At 63.6% G+C, this 18,675-nt stretch overlaps 5 non-coding genes across 5 annotated transcripts; all 5 read right to left on the bottom strand.

Annotated features, from left to right (window-relative positions):
* Window positions 1–526: 526 nt before the first annotated feature.
* Window positions 527–645, bottom strand: LOC142872787 (5S ribosomal RNA). Its single transcript, XR_012920881.1, has one exon. It is a non-coding gene; the product is annotated as a 5S ribosomal RNA (ribosomal RNA).
* Window positions 646–4,172: 3,527 nt separating this feature from the next.
* Window positions 4,173–4,291, bottom strand: LOC142872800 (5S ribosomal RNA). Its single transcript, XR_012920886.1, has one exon. It is a non-coding gene; the product is annotated as a 5S ribosomal RNA (ribosomal RNA).
* A 3,522-nt stretch (window positions 4,292–7,813) lies between these two features.
* On the bottom strand, window positions 7,814–7,932 carry LOC142872811 (5S ribosomal RNA). Its single transcript, XR_012920897.1, has one exon. It is a non-coding gene; the product is annotated as a 5S ribosomal RNA (ribosomal RNA).
* Window positions 7,933–11,454: 3,522 nt separating this feature from the next.
* Window positions 11,455–11,573, bottom strand: LOC142872509 (5S ribosomal RNA). Its single transcript, XR_012920766.1, has one exon. It is a non-coding gene; the product is annotated as a 5S ribosomal RNA (ribosomal RNA).
* A 3,514-nt stretch (window positions 11,574–15,087) lies between these two features.
* Window positions 15,088–15,206, bottom strand: LOC142872822 (5S ribosomal RNA). Its single transcript, XR_012920908.1, has one exon. It is a non-coding gene; the product is annotated as a 5S ribosomal RNA (ribosomal RNA).
* Between the last annotated feature and the right edge of the window lie 3,469 nt (window positions 15,207–18,675).

Consider the following 18,675-nt stretch of genomic DNA (forward strand, 5'->3'; position numbering starts at 1 on the left):
CATCTGCTTGAAAAGAGAGAGAAAAGAAAATGCAATCATAGAGATAAGAGACACTTTTTAAACATAATGAATCCGAAGAGAAAAGTAAAAGGAGGCCTGTGGAGCAGGTCTGGGTGTGACTCCGGATCCCCCAACATCAGGTGCCACCACCAAAGATTCCTACGTGTAGCCCATAGAACCCCAAAAGCAACGGGACGAGTTCTGGTCACATACTCCCTCAAAATGACATCCTGGCCTTCTTCTGGAACTCCCTCCCCTCTCAGACTCTCAAGGTTTCCTCCAGCGTGTCGGTTCCCACAGAGCAGACCTTTGGTCTGAGACCTGACAGTCCAGAAGCCACGCATGCTGCCGCGTGACGGCGGTGTCGCGGCTTGGGACAAGAGGAGGCCCCACGGTGCGGGCTGGGGCGCCAGGCACCGCGGCGGGCGCTGAGGGTGGGGGTGACCCCCGCCCCGGGCCGCCGCCTCGCTCCCAGAGAGGGGACAGAACAAGAGGCAAAACAAAACAAAAAAAAAAAAAAAAAAGAAGCCTACGGCACCCGGTATTCCCAGGCGGTCTCCCATCCAAGTACTAACCAGGCCCGACCCTGCTTAGCTTCCGAGACCAGACGAGATCGGGCGCGTTCAGGGTGGTGTGGCCCTAGACGGCGGAGGGCGCCCCTGCCCCGCTCAAGAAGCCGAGCCTCTCTGCGCTTCCCCGCCGCCTCCTCCCGCCCCAGGCCCCGCGCCGGCGCTGACCCGCACCGGGCGGGCCTGTTGAGTTCACCGGCCGGGTCCGGCGGGCTCCGAGGGACGGGGGTGACAGGCGGGGCGGGGCGGGGCGGGCAGGGAGCGGCGGGCCGGGGTGGGGGGCTGTCTCTCTATACACACACACACACACACACACACACACTCACACTCACTCACTCACACTCACACAAGATGCGCCTCCACGGCTGGACTCGCCAAGGTGGAGACCTTCCAGCCCCCTTCCTCTCCTCGCCTGGCCCACCCCCAGCTCGTGGCCGCCCCCGCCGCCGCCGCCGCCGCCGCCGCCGCCGCCGCCGATTGCGCACGCGCGGGTCGCCCGCCCTTTGACCCCAGGCAGGGGCCGCCCTCCCCGACAACCCCTTTCAGCTGCGCCCCCCACCCTGTGGGTGGGCTGCCGCCTATTCCCCCGGGCCCGGGCTGGGGCACAGCGCATGGGGGAGGGGAGCGAGTGTATGGGGCGTCTCTCTCTCTCTCTTGGGATGTGTCCCATGGGTGGGGTGGCGTGGTTAGTGGGGCGCTGAAGAAATCAGTCCCCTCCATCTCCTACCTCCGGAAAACGCCCAAGCCCTTGGAGAACTGCCGGCAACGCGACCGTGGGGGCCGGGACCCTCCTCTGTGTCCTCCTGTGGCCCAGTCCAAGGGGCCTGGGCCTGGCCGGGGCTGCATTGGACCCCGACCCCCCTGGCGTGTGGACTCGGTAAAAATCGGCGATTAGATATTGGATTCCAGCTTCATTGAGGTCATTTCACTAATGAGTGCACCGGAAAGAGTTTCCTAATCCATCTGTGAGGGTGGCAACTGAAAGAGAATTTTAAAGCTGACAGAATAGGCGAGGAAAGGCATAGGAGATTTCCACACCCAGTAAGGAAGCCTTTCCCGAAATGGAAGAAAGAAACGAGCAAACAGAGACACCGGTAGCCCGCCAGGATCAGAGTCTGCCCCCGAGAGAAAGTACCCTGACCAGGTTCACCCGTGGGTGGGTGGCGAGCTAGCGGCATTCAGAAGAGCGAGGCCCGCAGTCTGTGCAGAAGACACCTGCACTCGGGTGTGTGTGGCGGCACGATTCACAAGCAGCTCCAGATGTTAAGCCAAGGAGAAGCCAGGGAGTTCCCAACGCCCCAGGTGTCCTCAGCCCACGACTGGCTGCTGGGGGAATGCGAAGCCCGGCTCCTTGTCTCAGAGCGGGACAACCAGGAGGTGTGACGTACACCCCGGGGTTCCCAGGAGGATCAGGCTGAAGCTGGGACTTGGCCTGAAAGTGTCCCCTCGCACGGCCACCCCCTTCCCCTTCCTGCTCCTCTACTCCTGGTGCCCCTCCATCCAGGGGCCAGACCTTAAAGAGTCACCCGCAAGAGAATCCTGGTCCCAAAGGAGCCTTCTGGGGGACCCGTGCTGAGAGAGGTTGTGGGCATGGCCCGCTGGGGCTCTGCCCGACCCAGGGCTGAGAGATGCAACCTCCCAGCTCTGGGTCCCTGCAGGGGAAGCGTTGGCAAGCACAGGGCCAGTCCTCCAAAGGCCCAGGTGCAGGGAGCCCAGGCCAAGCAGCCTGTGGAAGAAGCCACCCCGGGAACACGACTGCAGGCCACGGCCCTTCCCACCTCCTCCTCCTCCTCCTCCTCCTGCTCCTCCACCCCCCCCCCCGACCTCCCACCCCCACCCCCGACATGGCGCAGGGCTCAGAGACACCTCAGACACTTGCTACCCAAAGTGCAAAGGGCATCAGTTGCTCCTCCAAACCCCCCCCCCCCGCCCAGCAGACCGCGTTGTCCAGCCAGCCCCCGGGCCTCCCTGGGGTGCCCAGCACAAAAGTGCAGACAACCACCGGACCCTCAATCTCAGTTTTCGGATGTTTTTGCCACTCTAAGGACCCGCAGGCCAGCTGGGCCTTCTGGCAGGACAGAGAGCCCCGGAATCCGACGTGGAGAGCTGGGTGTACGTCCCCACGAGGAGGCGGTCCCCACCTCCGCGGCTCTCCCCTTGCGGGGGGGAAAAGCAGCCACGGGGCCTCAGAGAAGACACCAGGCTGGGCGCCCGCCCCACAGTGGGGGCACGTCCCCCGCAGGCCACTTAGCGACGGCCGCCGGCCGGCGGACGGTTGGGTGGCGCGAGACGCTGCGGCCGCCCTGCTACCGGGTTCCTGGGAGGGCGTCCTGGAACCAGCGTCCACACCAAGCCCTTGGAAGGCCCAGGCGACGGAGGAGCCCCGTCAGGCAGGGGCCGAGGACGGTGACGGCCCGGGCGGGGAGGAGCGTGTCAGGCAGGGGCAGAGGACGGTGACAGGTGACAGGCCGGGCGGGAAGGAGTCAGTCAGGCAGGGGCCGAGGAGGAGACGGGGCTGGGTAAGGGTTAGGGTTAGAGTCAGGGCACAAGTCACAATCGCAAAGACCTGGAAGCGACCCGAGTGCCCATCGACCCACGAGTGCGTAAATGAAATGTGGCGCGTGGACACCACGGAGTGCTATTCAGCTAGGAGGAGCAGCGGTGAGAGGGCACCTCTCGTGGTTCTCCTGGCCAGAGCTGGAACCCGTTCCAGTAAGCCAGGTAGCCCAAGAATGGACACACGAGCACCACGTGCTCGCGCTCACCAGCAAATGGGTACGAACCGACGGACACCCAAGTGGACACAGAGGAATCACCTTCATCGGGTGGGTGTCGGGCGGGTGGGGGGAGGGGATGGGCATACACCTCCATTAGGAATGGGGTGGGTGCGCACCGACTGGGGGATGGGCGCACTTGAGGCTCTGACCCGAGGGGGGAGGCTGGGAGAGGGCAACGTACCCGACCTTAACATTGGTACCCCCACAATACGCTGGAACAACATCAGAGGTTAATGAATAAGAACACAGGGGGGAGGGGGGCACGGGCAACACATGTCACCTTAATACTTGGACTCCCATCATCTGCTTGAAAAGAGAGAGAAAAGAAAATGCAATCATAGAGATAAGAGACACTTTTTAAACATAATGAATCCGAAGAGAAAAGTAAAAGGAGGCCTGTGGAGCAGGTCTGGGTGTGACTCCGGATCCCCCAACATCAGGTGCCACCACCAAAGATTCCTACGTGTAGCCCATAGAACCCCAAAAGCAACGGGACGAGTTCTGGTCACATACTCCCTCAAAATGACATCCTGGCCTTCTTCTGGAACTCCCTCCCCTCTCAGACTCTCAAGGTTTCCTCCAGCGTGTCGGTTCCCACAGAGCAGACCTTTGGTCTGAGACCTGACAGTCCAGAAGCCACGCATGCTGCCGCGTGACGGCGGTGTCGCGGCTTGGGACAAGAGGAGGCCCCACGGTGCGGGCTGGGGCGCCAGGCACCGCGGCGGGCGCTGAGGGTGGGGGTGACCCCCGCCCCGGGCCGCCGCCTCGCTCCCAGAGAGGGGACAGAACAAGAGGCAAAACAAAACAAAAAAAAAAAAAAAAAAGAAGCCTACGGCACCCGGTATTCCCAGGCGGTCTCCCATCCAAGTACTAACCAGGCCCGACCCTGCTTAGCTTCCGAGACCAGACGAGATCGGGCGCGTTCAGGGTGGTGTGGCCCTAGACGGCGGAGGGCGCCCCTGCCCCGCTCAAGAAGCCGAGCCTCTCTGCGCTTCCCCGCCGCCTCCTCCCGCCCCAGGCCCCGCGCCGGCGCTGACCCGCACCGGGCGGGCCTGTTGAGTTCACCGGCCGGGTCCGGCGGGCTCCGAGGGACGGGGGTGACAGGCGGGGCGGGGCGGGGCGGGCAGGGAGCGGCGGGCCGGGGTGGGGGGCTGTCTCTCTATACACACACACACACACACACACACACACTCACACTCACTCACTCACACTCACACAAGATGCGCCTCCACGGCTGGACTCGCCAAGGTGGAGACCTTCCAGCCCCCTTCCTCTCCTCGCCTGGCCCACCCCCAGCTCGTGGCCGCCCCCGCCGCCGCCGCCGCCGCCGCCGCCGCCGATTGCGCACGCGCGGGTCGCCCGCCCTTTGACCCCAGGCAGGGGCCGCCCTCCCCGACAACCCCTTTCAGCTGCGCCCCCCACCCTGTGGGTGGGCTGCCGCCTATTCCCCCGGGCCCGGGCTGGGGCACAGCGCATGGGGGAGGGGAGCGAGTGTATGGGGCGTCTCTCTCTCTCTCTCTTGGGATGTGTCCCATGGGTGGGGTGGCGTGGTTAGTGGGGCGCTGAAGAAATCAGTCCCCTCCATCTCCTACCTCTGGAAAACGCCCAAGCCCTTGGAGAACTGCCGGCAACGCGACCGTGGGGGCCGGGACCCTCCTCTGTGTCCTCCTGTGGCCCAGTCCTAGGGGCCTGGGCCTGGCCGGGGCTGCATTGGACCCCGACCCCCCTGGCGTGTGGACTCGCTAAAAATCGGCGATTAGATATTGGATTCCAGCTTCATTGAGGTCATTTCACTAATGAGTGCACCGGAAAGAGTTTCCTAATCCATCTGTGAGGGTGGCAACTGAAAGAGAATTTTAAAGCTGACAGAATAGGCGAGGAAAGGCATAGGAGATTTCCACACCCAGTAAGGAAGCCTTTCCCGAAATGGAAGAAAGAAACGAGCAAACAGAGACACCGGTAGCCCGCCAGGATCAGAGTCTGCCCCCGAGAGAAAGTACCCTGACCAGGTTCACCCGTGGGTGGGTGGCGAGCTAGCGGCATTCAGAAGAGCGAGGCCCGCAGTCTGTGCAGAAGACACCTGCACTCGGGTGTGTGTGGCGGCACGATTCACAAGCAGCTCCAGATGTTAAGCCAAGGAGAAGCCAGGGAGTTCCCAACGCCCCAGGTGTCCTCAGCCCACGACTGGCTGCTGGGGGAATGCGAAGCCCGGCTCCTTGTCTCAGAGCGGGACAACCAGGAGGTGTGACGTACACCCCGGGGTTCCCAGGAGGATCAGGCTGAAGCTGGGACTTGGCCTGAAAGTGTCCCCTCGCACGGCCACCCCCTTCCCCTTCCTGCTCCTCTACTCCTGGTGCCCCTCCATCCAGGGGCCAGACCTTAAAGAGTCACCCGCAAGAGAATCCTGGTCCCAAAGGAGCCTTCTGGGGGACCCGTGCTGAGAGAGGTTGTGGGCATGGCCCGCTGGGGCTCTGCCCGACCCAGGGCTGAGAGATGCAACCTCCCAGCTCTGGGTCCCTGCAGGGGAAGCGTTGGCAAGCACAGGGCCAGTCCTCCAAAGGCCCAGGTGCAGGGAGCCCAGGCCAAGCAGCCTGTGGAAGAAGCCACCCCGGGAACACGACTGCAGGCCACGGCCCTTCCCACCTCCTCCTCCTCCTCCTCCTCCTGCTCCTCCACCCCCCCCCGACCTCCCACCCCCACCCCCGACATGGCGCAGGGCTCAGAGACACCTCAGACACTTGCTACCCAAAGTGCAAAGGGCATCAGTTGCTCCTCCAAACCCCCCCCCCTCCGCCCAGCAGACCGCGTTGTCCAGCCAGCCCCCGGGCCTCCCTGGGGTGCCCAGCACAAAAGTGCAGACAACCACCGGACCCTCAATCTCAGTTTTCGGATGTTTTTGCCACTCTAAGGACCCGCAGGCCAGCTGGGCCTTCTGGCAGGACAGAGAGCCCCGGAATCCGACGTGGAGAGCTGGGTGTACGTCCCCACGAGGAGGCGGTCCCCACCTCCGCGGCTCTCCCCTTGCGGGGGGGAAAAGCAGCCACGGGGCCTCAGAGAAGACACCAGGCTGGGCGCCCGCCCCACAGTGGGGGCACGTCCCCCGCAGGCCACTTAGCGACGGCCGCCGGCCGGCGGACGGTTGGGTGGCGCGAGACGCTGCGGCCGCCCTGCTACCGGGTTCCTGGGAGGGCGTCCTGGAACCAGCGTCCACACCAAGCCCTTGGAAGGCCCAGGCGACGGAGGAGCCCCGTCAGGCAGGGGCCGAGGACGGTGACGGCCCGGGCGGGGAGGAGCGTGTCAGGCAGGGGCAGAGGACGGTGACAGGTGACAGGCCGGGCGGGAAGGAGTCAGTCAGGCAGGGGCCGAGGAGGAGACGGGGCTGGGTAAGGGTTAGGGTTAGAGTCAGGGCACAAGTCACAATCGCAAAGACCTGGAAGCGACCCGAGTGCCCATCGACCCACGAGTGCGTAAATGAAATGTGGCGCGTGGACACCACGGAGTGCTATTCAGCTAGGAGGAGCAGCGGTGAGAGGGCACCTCTCGTGGTTCTCCTGGCCAGAGCTGGAACCCGTTCCAGTAAGCCAGGTAGCCCAAGAATGGACACACGAGCACCACGTGCTCGCGCTCACCAGCAAATGGGTACGAACCGACGGACACCCAAGTGGACACAGAGGAATCACCTTCATCGGGTGGGTGTCGGGCGGGTGGGGGGAGGGGATGGGCATACACCTCCATTAGGAATGGGGTGGGTGCGCACCGACTGGGGGATGGGCGCACTTGAGGCTCTGACCCGAGGGGGGAGGCTGGGAGAGGGCAACGTACCCGACCTTAACATTGGTACCCCCACAATACGCTGGAACAACATCAGAGGTTAATGAATAAGAACACAGGGGGGAGGGGGGCACGGGCAACACATGTCACCTTAATACTTGGACTCCCATCATCTGCTTGAAAAGAGAGAGAAAAGAAAATGCAATCATAGAGATAAGAGACACTTTTTAAACATAATGAATCCGAAGAGAAAAGTAAAAGGAGGCCTGTGGAGCAGGTCTGGGTGTGACTCCGGATCCCCCAACATCAGGTGCCACCACCAAAGATTCCTACGTGTAGCCCATAGAACCCCAAAAGCAACGGGACGAGTTCTGGTCACATACTCCCTCAAAATGACATCCTGGCCTTCTTCTGGAACTCCCTCCCCTCTCAGACTCTCAAGGTTTCCTCCAGCGTGTCGGTTCCCACAGAGCAGACCTTTGGTCTGAGACCTGACAGTCCAGAAGCCACGCATGCTGCCGCGTGACGGCGGTGTCGCGGCTTGGGACAAGAGGAGGCCCCACGGTGCGGGCTGGGGCGCCAGGCACCGCGGCGGGCGCTGAGGGTGGGGGTGACCCCCGCCCCGGGCCGCCGCCTCGCTCCCAGAGAGGGGACAGAACAAGAGGCAAAACAAAACAAAAAAAAAAAAAAAAAAGAAGCCTACGGCACCCGGTATTCCCAGGCGGTCTCCCATCCAAGTACTAACCAGGCCCGACCCTGCTTAGCTTCCGAGACCAGACGAGATCGGGCGCGTTCAGGGTGGTGTGGCCCTAGACGGCGGAGGGCGCCCCTGCCCCGCTCAAGAAGCCGAGCCTCTCTGCGCTTCCCCGCCGCCTCCTCCCGCCCCAGGCCCCGCGCCGGCGCTGACCCGCACCGGGCGGGCCTGTTGAGTTCACCGGCCGGGTCCGGCGGGCTCCGAGGGACGGGGGTGACAGGCGGGGCGGGGCGGGGCGGGCAGGGAGCGGCGGGCCGGGGTGGGGGGCTGTCTCTCTATACACACACACACACACACACACACACACTCACACTCACTCACTCACACTCACACAAGATGCGCCTCCACGGCTGGACTCGCCAAGGTGGAGACCTTCCAGCCCCCTTCCTCTCCTCGCCTGGCCCACCCCCAGCTCGTGGCCGCCCCCGCCGCCGCCGCCGCCGCCGCCGCCGCCGATTGCGCACGCGCGGGTCGCCCGCCCTTTGACCCCAGGCAGGGGCCGCCCTCCCCGACAACCCCTTTCAGCTGCGCCCCCCACCCTGTGGGTGGGCTGCCGCCTATTCCCCCGGGCCCGGGCTGGGGCACAGCGCATGGGGGAGGGGAGCGAGTGTATGGGGCGTCTCTCTCTCTCTCTCTTGGGATGTGTCCCATGGGTGGGGTGGCGTGGTTAGTGGGGCGCTGAAGAAATCAGTCCCCTCCATCTCCTACCTCTGGAAAACGCCCAAGCCCTTGGAGAACTGCCGGCAACGCGACCGTGGGGGCCGGGACCCTCCTCTGTGTCCTCCTGTGGCCCAGTCCTAGGGGCCTGGGCCTGGCCGGGGCTGCATTGGACCCCGACCCCCCTGGCGTGTGGACTCGCTAAAAATCGGCGATTAGATATTGGATTCCAGCTTCATTGAGGTCATTTCACTAATGAGTGCACCGGAAAGAGTTTCCTAATCCATCTGTGAGGGTGGCAACTGAAAGAGAATTTTAAAGCTGACAGAATAGGCGAGGAAAGGCATAGGAGATTTCCACACCCAGTAAGGAAGCCTTTCCCGAAATGGAAGAAAGAAACGAGCAAACAGAGACACCGGTAGCCCGCCAGGATCAGAGTCTGCCCCCGAGAGAAAGTACCCTGACCAGGTTCACCCGTGGGTGGGTGGCGAGCTAGCGGCATTCAGAAGAGCGAGGCCCGCAGTCTGTGCAGAAGACACCTGCACTCGGGTGTGTGTGGCGGCACGATTCACAAGCAGCTCCAGATGTTAAGCCAAGGAGAAGCCAGGGAGTTCCCAACGCCCCAGGTGTCCTCAGCCCACGACTGGCTGCTGGGGGAATGCGAAGCCCGGCTCCTTGTCTCAGAGCGGGACAACCAGGAGGTGTGACGTACACCCCGGGGTTCCCAGGAGGATCAGGCTGAAGCTGGGACTTGGCCTGAAAGTGTCCCCTCGCACGGCCACCCCCTTCCCCTTCCTGCTCCTCTACTCCTGGTGCCCCTCCATCCAGGGGCCAGACCTTAAAGAGTCACCCGCAAGAGAATCCTGGTCCCAAAGGAGCCTTCTGGGGGACCCGTGCTGAGAGAGGTTGTGGGCATGGCCCGCTGGGGCTCTGCCCGACCCAGGGCTGAGAGATGCAACCTCCCAGCTCTGGGTCCCTGCAGGGGAAGCGTTGGCAAGCACAGGGCCAGTCCTCCAAAGGCCCAGGTGCAGGGAGCCCAGGCCAAGCAGCCTGTGGAAGAAGCCACCCCGGGAACACGACTGCAGGCCACGGCCCTTCCCACCTCCTCCTCCTCCTCCTCCTCCTGCTCCTCCACCCCCCCCCCGACCTCCCACCCCCACCCCCGACATGGCGCAGGGCTCAGAGACACCTCAGACACTTGCTACCCAAAGTGCAAAGGGCATCAGTTGCTCCTCCAAACCCCCCCCCCCCGCCCAGCAGACCGCGTTGTCCAGCCAGCCCCCGGGCCTCCCTGGGGTGCCCAGCACAAAAGTGCAGACAACCACCGGACCCTCAATCTCAGTTTTCGGATGTTTTTGCCACTCTAAGGACCCGCAGGCCAGCTGGGCCTTCTGGCAGGACAGAGAGCCCCGGAATCCGACGTGGAGAGCTGGGTGTACGTCCCCACGAGGAGGCGGTCCCCACCTCCGCGGCTCTCCCCTTGCGGGGGGGAAAAGCAGCCACGGGGCCTCAGAGAAGACACCAGGCTGGGCGCCCGCCCCACAGTGGGGGCACGTCCCCCGCAGGCCACTTAGCGACGGCCGCCGGCCGGCGGACGGTTGGGTGGCGCGAGACGCTGCGGCCGCCCTGCTACCGGGTTCCTGGGAGGGCGTCCTGGAACCAGCGTCCACACCAAGCCCTTGGAAGGCCCAGGCGACGGAGGAGCCCCGTCAGGCAGGGGCCGAGGACGGTGACGGCCCGGGCGGGGAGGAGCGTGTCAGGCAGGGGCAGAGGACGGTGACAGGTGACAGGCCGGGCGGGAAGGAGTCAGTCAGGCAGGGGCCGAGGAGGAGACGGGGCTGGGTAAGGGTTAGGGTTAGAGTCAGGGCACAAGTCACAATCGCAAAGACCTGGAAGCGACCCGAGTGCCCATCGACCCACGAGTGCGTAAATGAAATGTGGCGCGTGGACACCACGGAGTGCTATTCAGCTAGGAGGAGCAGCGGTGAGAGGGCACCTCTCGTGGTTCTCCTGGCCAGAGCTGGAACCCGTTCCAGTAAGCCAGGTAGCCCAAGAATGGACACACGAGCACCACGTGCTCGCGCTCACCAGCAAATGGGTACGAACCGACGGACACCCAAGTGGACACAGAGGAATCACCTTCATCGGGTGGGTGTCGGGCGGGTGGGGGGAGGGGATGGGCATACACCTCCATTAGGAATGGGGTGGGTGCGCACCGACTGGGGGATGGGCGCACTTGAGGCTCTGACCCGAGGGGGGAGGCTGGGAGAGGGCAACGTACCCGACCTTAACATTGGTACCCCCACAATACGCTGGAACAACATCAGAGGTTAATGAATAAGAACACAGGGGGGAGGGGGGCACGGGCAACACATGTCACCTTAATACTTGGACTCCCATCATCTGCTTGAAAAGAGAGAGAAAAGAAAATGCAATCATAGAGATAAGAGACTCTTTTTAAACATAATGAATCCGAAGAGAAAAGTAAAAGGAGGCCTGTGGAGCAGGTCTGGGTGTGACTCCGGATCCCCCAACATCAGGTGCCACCACCAAAGATTCCTACGTGTAGCCCATAGAACCCCAAAAGCAACGGGACGAGTTCTGGTCACATACTCCCTCAAAATGACATCCTGGCCTTCTTCTGGAACTCCCTCCCCTCTCAGACTCTCAAGGTTTCCTCCAGCGTGTCGGTTCCCACAGAGCAGACCTTTGGTCTGAGACCTGACAGTCCAGAAGCCACGCATGCTGCCGCGTGACGGCGGTGTCGCGGCTTGGGACAAGAGGAGGCCCCACGGTGCGGGCTGGGGCGCCAGGCACCGCGGCGGGCGCTGAGGGTGGGGGAGACCCCCGCCCCGGGCCGCCGCCTCGCTCCCAGAGAGGGGACAGAACAAGAGGCAAAACAAAACAAAAAAAAAAAAAAAAAAGAAGCCTACGGCACCCGGTATTCCCAGGCGGTCTCCCATCCAAGTACTAACCAGGCCCGACCCTGCTTAGCTTCCGAGACCAGACGAGATCGAGCGCGTTCAGGGTGGTGTGGCCCTAGACGGCGGAGGGCGCCCCTGCCCCGCTCAAGAAGCCGAGCCTCTCTGCGCTTCCCCGCCGCCTCCTCCCGCCCCAGGCCCCGCGCCGGCGCTGACCCGCACCGGGCGGGCCTGTTGAGTTCACCGGCCGGGTCCGGCGGGCTCCGAGGGACGGGGGTGACAGGCGGGGCGGGGCGGGGCGGGCAGGGAGCGGCGGGCCGGGGTGGGGGGCTGTCTCTCTATACACACACACACACACACACACACACACTCACACTCACTCACTCACACTCACACAAGATGCGCCTCCACGGCTGGACTCGCCAAGGTGGAGACCTTCCAGCCCCCTTCCTCTCCTCGCCTGGCCCACCCCCAGCTCGTGGCCGCCCCCGCCGCCGCCGCCGCCGCCGCCGATTGCGCACGCGCGGGTCGCCCGCCCTTTGACCCCAGGCAGGGGCCGCCCTCCCCGACAACCCCTTTCAGCTGCGCCCCCCACCCTGTGGGTGGGCTGCCGCCTATTCCCCCGGGCCCGGGCTGGGGCACAGCGCATGGGGGAGGGGAGCGAGTGTATGGGGCGTCTCTCTCTCTCTCTTGGGATGTGTCCCATGGGTGGGGTGGCGTGGTTAGTGGGGCGCTGAAGAAATCAGTCCCCTCCATCTCCTACCTCCGGAAAACGCCCAAGCCCTTGGAGAACTGCCGGCAACGCGACCGTGGGGGCCGGGACCCTCCTCTGTGTCCTCCTGTGGCCCAGTCCAAGGGGCCTGGGCCTGGCCGGGGCTGCATTGGACCCCGACCACCCTGGCGTGTGGACTCGCTAAAAATCGGCGATTAGATATTGGATTCCAGCTTCATTGAGGTCATTTCACTAATGAGTGCACCGGAAAGAGTTTCCTAATCCATCTGTGAGGGTGGCAACTGAAAGAGAATTTTAAAGCTGACAGAATAGGCGAGGAAAGGCATAGGAGATTTCCACACCCAGTAAGGAAGCCTTTCCCGAAATGGAAGAAAGAAACGAGCAAACAGAGACACCGGTAGCCCGCCAGGATCAGAGTCTGCCCCCGAGAGAAAGTACCCTGACCAGGTTCACCCGTGGGTGGGTGGCGAGCTAGCGGCATTCAGAAGAGCGAGGCCCGCAGTCTGTGCAGAAGACACCTGCACTCGGGTGTGTGTGGCGGCACGATTCACAAGCAGCTCCAGATGTTAAGCCAAGGAGAAGCCAGGGAGTTCCCAACGCCCCAGGTGTCCTCAGCCCACGACTGGCTGCTGGGGGAATGCGAAGCCCGGCTCCTTGTCTCAGAGCGGGACAACCAGGAGGTGTGACGTACACCCCGGGGTTCCCAGGAGGATCAGGCTGAAGCTGGGACTTGGCCTGAAAGTGTCCCCTCGCACGGCCACCCCCTTCCCCTTCCTGCTCCTCTACTCCTGGTGCCCCTCCATCCAGGGGCCAGACCTTAAAGAGTCACCCGCAAGAGAATCCTGGTCCCAAAGGAGCCTTCTGGGGGACCCGTGCTGAGAGAGGTTGTGGGCATGGCCCGCTGGGGCTCTGCCCGACCCAGGGCTGAGAGATGCAACCTCCCAGCTCTGGGTCCCTGCAGGGGAAGCGTTGGCAAGCACAGGGCCAGTCCTCCAAAGGCCCAGGTGCAGGGAGCCCAGGCCAAGCAGCCTGTGGAAGAAGCCACCCCGGGAACACGACTGCAGGCCACGGCCCTTCCCACCTCCTCCTCCTCCTCCTCCTCCTGCTCCTCCACCCCCCCCCCGACCTCCCACCCCCACCCCCGACATGGCGCAGGGCTCAGAGACACCTCAGACACTTGCTACCCAAAGTGCAAAGGGCATCAGTTGCTCCTCCAAACCCCCCCCCCCCGCCCAGCAGACCGCGTTGTCCAGCCAGCCCCCGGGCCTCCCTGGGGTGCCCAGCACAAAAGTGCAGACAACCACCGGACCCTCAATCTCAGTTTTCGGATGTTTTTGCCACTCTAAGGACCCGCAGGCCAGCTGGGCCTTCTGGCAGGACAGAGAGCCCCGGAATCCGACGTGGAGAGCTGGGTGTACGTCCCCACGAGGAGGCGGTCCCCACCTCCGCGGCTCTCCCCTTGCGGGGGGGAAAAGCAGCCACGGGGCCTCAGAGAAGACACCAGGCTGGGCGCCCGCCCCACAGTGGGGGCACGTCCCCCGCAGGCCACTTAGCGACGGCCGCCGGCCGGCGGACGGTTGGGTGGCGCGAGACGCTGCGGCCGCCCTGCTACCGGGTTCCTGGGAGGGCGTCCTGGAACCAGCGTCCACACCAAGCCCTTGGAAGGCCCAGGCGACGGAGGAGCCCCGTCAGGCAGGGGCCGAGGACGGTGACGGCCCGGGCGGGGAGGAGCGTGTCAGGCAGGGGCAGAGGACGGTGACAGGTGACAGGCCGGGCGGGAAGGAGTCAGTCAGGCAGGGGCCGAGGAGGAGACGGGGCTGGGTAAGGGTTAGGGTTAGAGTCAGGGCACAAGTCACAATCGCAAAGACCTGGAAGCGACCCGAGTGCCCATCGACCCACGAGTGCGTAAATGAAATGTGGCGCGTGGACACCACGGAGTGCTATTCAGCTAGGAGGAGCAGCGGTGAGAGGGCACCTCTCGTGGTTCTCCTGGCCAGAGCTGGAACCCGTTCCAGTAAGCCAGGTAGCCCAAGAATGGACACACGAGCACCACGTGCTCGCGCTCACCAGCAAATGGGTACGAACCGACGGACACCCAAGTGGACACAGAGGAATCACCTTCATCGGGTGGGTGTCGGGCGGGTGGGGGGAGGGGATGGGCATACACCTCCATTAGGAATGGGGTGGGTGCGCACCGACTGGGGGATGGGCGCACTTGAGGCTCTGACCCGAGGGGGGAGGCTGGGAGAGGGCAACGTACCCGACCTTAACATTGGTACCCCCACAATACGCTGGAACAACATCAGAGGTTAATGAATAAGAACACAGGGGGGAGGGGGGCACGGGCAACACATGTCACCTTAATACTTGGACTCCCATCATCTGCTTGAAAAGAGAGAGAAAAGAAAATGCAATCATAGAGATAAGAGACACTTTTTAAACATAATGAATCCGAAGAGAAAAGTAAAAGGAGGCCTGTGGAGCAGGTCTGGGTGTGACTCCGGATCCCCCAACATCAGGTGCCACCACCAAAGATTCCTACGTGTAGCCCATAGAACCCCAAAAGCAACGGGACGAGTTCTGGTCACATACTCCCTCAAAATGACATCCTGGCCTTCTTCTGGAACTCCCTCCCCTCTCAGACTCTCAAGGTTTCCTCCAGCGTGTCGGTTCCCACAGAGCAGACCTTTGGTCTGAGACCTGACAGTCCAGAAGCCACGCATGCTGCCGCGTGACGGCGGTGTCGCGGCTTGGGACAAGAGGAGGCCCCACGGTGCGGGCTGGGGCGCCAGGCACCGCGGCGGGCGCTGAGGGTGGGGGAGACCCCCGCCCCGGGCCGCCGCCTCGCTCCCAGAGAGGGGACAGAACAAGAGGCAAAACAAAACAAAAAAAAAAAAAAAAAAGAAGCCTACGGCACCCGGTATTCCCAGGCGGTCTCCCATCCAAGTACTAACCAGGCCCGACCCTGCTTAGCTTCCGAGACCAGACGAGATCGGGCGCGTTCAGGGTGGTGTGGCCCTAGACGGCGGAGGGCGCCCCTGCCCCGCTCAAGAAGCCGAGCCTCTCTGCGCTTCCCCGCCGCCTCCTCCCGCCCCAGGCCCCGCGCCGGCGCTGACCCGCACCGGGCGGGCCTGTTGAGTTCACCGGCCGGGTCCGGCGGGCTCCGAGGGACGGGGGTGACAGGCGGGGCGGGGCGGGCAGGGAGCGGCGGGCCGGGGTGGGGGGCTGTCTCTCTATACACACACACACACACACACACACACACTCACACTCACTCACTCACACTCACACAAGATGCGCCTCCACGGCTGGACTCGCCAAGGTGGAGACCTTCCAGCCCCCTTCCTCTCCTCGCCTGGCCCACCCCCAGCTCGTGGCCGCCCCCGCCGCCGCCGCCGCCGCCGCCGCCGCCGATTGCGCACGCGCGGGTCGCCCGCCCTTTGACCCCAGGCAGGGGCCGCCCTCCCCGACAACCCCTTTCAGCTGCGCCCCCCACCCTGTGGGTGGGCTGCCGCCTATTCCCCCGGGCCCGGGCTGGGGCACAGCGCATGGGGGAGGGGAGCGAGTGTATGGGGCGTCTCTCTCTCTCTCTTGGGATGTGTCCCATGGGTGGGGTGGCGTGGTTAGTGGGGCGCTGAAGAAATCAGTCCCCTCCATCTCCTACCTCCGGAAAACGCCCAAGCCCTTGGAGAACTGCCGGCAACGCGACCGTGGGGGCCGGGACCCTCCTCTGTGTCCTCCTGTGGCCCAGTCCAAGGGGCCTGGGCCTGGCCGGGGCTGCATTGGACCCCGACCACCCTGGCGTGTGGACTCGCTAAAAATCGGCGATTAGATATTGGATTCCAGCTTCATTGAGGTCATTTCACTAATGAGTGCACCGGAAAGAGTTTCCTAATCCATCTGTGAGGGTGGCAACTGAAAGAGAATTTTAAAGCTGACAGAATAGGCGAGGAAAGGCATAGGAGATTTCCACACCCAGTAAGGAAGCCTTTCCCGAAATGGAAGAAAGAAACGAGCAAACAGAGACACCGGTAGCCCGCCAGGATCAGAGTCTGCCCCCGAGAGAAAGTACCCTGACCAGGTTCACCCGTGGGTGGGTGGCGAGCTAGCGGCATTCAGAAGAGCGAGGCCCGCAGTCTGTGCAGAAGACACCTGCACTCGGGTGTGTGTGGCGGCACGATTCACAAGCAGCTCCAGATGTTAAGCCAAGGAGAAGCCAGGGAGTTCCCAACGCCCCAGGTGTCCTCAGCCCACGACTGGCTGCTGGGGGAATGCGAAGCCCGGCTCCTTGTCTCAGAGCGGGACAACCAGGAGGTGTGACGTACACCCCGGGGTTCCCAGGAGGATCAGGCTGAAGCTGGGACTTGGCCTGAAAGTGTCCCCTCGCACGGCCACCCCCTTCCCCTTCCTGCTCCTCTACTCCTGGTGCCCCTCCATCCAGGGGCCAGACCTTAAAGAGTCACCCGCAAGAGAATCCTGGTCCCAAAGGAGCCTTCTGGGGGACCCGTGCTGAGAGAGGTTGTGGGCATGGCCCGCTGGGGCTCTGCCCGACCCAGGGCTGAGAGATGCAACCTCCCAGCTCTGGGTCCCTGCAGGGGAAGCGTTGGCAAGCACAGGGCCAGTCCTCCAAAGGCCCAGGTGCAGGGAGCCCAGGCCAAGCAGCCTGTGGAAGAAGCCACCCCGGGAACACGACTGCAGGCCACGGCCCTTCCCACCTCCTCCTCCTCCTCCTCCTCCTGCTCCTCCACCCCCCCCCCGACCTCCCACCCCCACCCCCGACATGGCGCAGGGCTCAGAGACACCTCAGACACTTGCTACCCAAAGTGCAAAGGGCATCAGTTGCTCCTCCAAACCCCCCCCCCCCCGCCCAGCAGACCGCGTTGTCCAGCCAGCCCCCGGGCCTCCCTGGGGTGCCCAGCACAAAAGTGCAGACAACCACCGGACCCTCAATCTCAGTTTTCGGATGTTTTTGCCACTCTAAGGACCCGCAGGCCAGCTGGGCCTTCTGGCAGGACAGAGAGCCCCGGAATCCGACGTGGAGAGCTGGGTGTACGTCCCCACGAGGAGGCGGTCCCCACCTCCGCGGCTCTCCCCTTGCGGGGGGGAAAAGCAGCCACGGGGCCTCAGAGAAGACACCAGGCTGGGCGCCCGCCCCACAGTGGGGGCACGTCCCCCGCAGGCCACTTAGCGACGGCCGCCGGCCGGCGGACGGTTGGGTGGCGCGAGACGCTGCGGCCGCCCTGCTACCGGGTTCCTGGGAGGGCGTCCTGGAACCAGCGTCCACACCAAGCCCTTGGAAGGCCCAGGCGACGGAGGAGCCCCGTCAGGCAGGGGCCGAGGACGGTGACGGCCCGGGCGGGGAGGAGCGTGTCAGGCAGGGGCAGAGGACGGTGACAGGTGACAGGCCGGGCGGGAAGGAGTCAGTCAGGCAGGGGCCGAGGAGGAGACGGGGCTGGGTAAGGGTTAGGGTTAGAGTCAGGGCACAAGTCACAATCGCAAAGACCTGGAAGCGACCCGAGTGCCCATCGACCCACGAGTGCGTAAATGAAATGTGGCGCGTGGACACCACGGAGTGCTATTCAGCTAGGAGGAGCAGCGGTGAGAGGGCACCTCTCGTGGTTCTCCTGGCCAGAGCTGGAACCCGTTCCAGTAAGCCAGGTAGCCCAAGAATGGACACACGAGCACCACGTGCTCGCGCTCACCAGCAAATGGGTACGAACCGACGGACACCCAAGTGGACACAGAGGAATCACCTTCATCGGGTGGGTGTCGGGCGGGTGGGGGGAGGGGATGGGCATACACCTCCATTAGGAATGGGGTGGGTGCGCACCGACTGGGGGATGGGCGCACTTGAGGCTCTGACCCGAGGGGGGAGGCTGGGAGAGGGCAACGTACCCGACCTTAACATTGGTACCCCCACAATACGCTGGAACAACATCAGAGGTTAATGAATAAGAACACAGGGGGGAGGGGGGCACGGGCAACACATGTCACCTTAATACTTGGACTCCCATCATCTGCTTGAAAAGAGAGAGAAAAGAAAATGCAATCATAGAGATAAGAGACACTTTTTAAACATAATGAATCCGAAGAGAAAAGTAAAAGGAGGCCTGTGGAGCAGGTCTGGGTGTGACTCCGGATCCCCCAACATCAGGTGCCACCACCAAAGATTCCTACGTGTAGCCCATAGAACCCCAAAAGCAACGGGACGAGTTCTGGTCACATACTCCCTCAAAATGACATCCTGGCCTTCTTCTGGAACTCCCTCCCCTCTCAGACTCTCAAGGTTTCCTCCAGCGTGTCGGTTCCCACAGAGCAGACCTTTGGTCTGAGACCTGACAGTCCAGAAGCCACGCATGCTGCCGCGTGACGGCGGTGTCGCGGCTTGGGACAAGAGGAGGCCCCACGGTGCGGGCTGGGGCGCCAGGCACCGCGGCGGGCGCTGAGGGTGGGGGAGACCCCCGCCCCGGGCCGCCGCCTCGCTCCCAGAGAG

This window comes from Microcebus murinus, chromosome 8 (genome assembly GCF_040939455.1).
Source record: "Microcebus murinus isolate Inina chromosome 8, M.murinus_Inina_mat1.0, whole genome shotgun sequence".
NCBI classification, from domain to species: Eukaryota; Metazoa; Chordata; class Mammalia; order Primates; family Cheirogaleidae; genus Microcebus; species Microcebus murinus.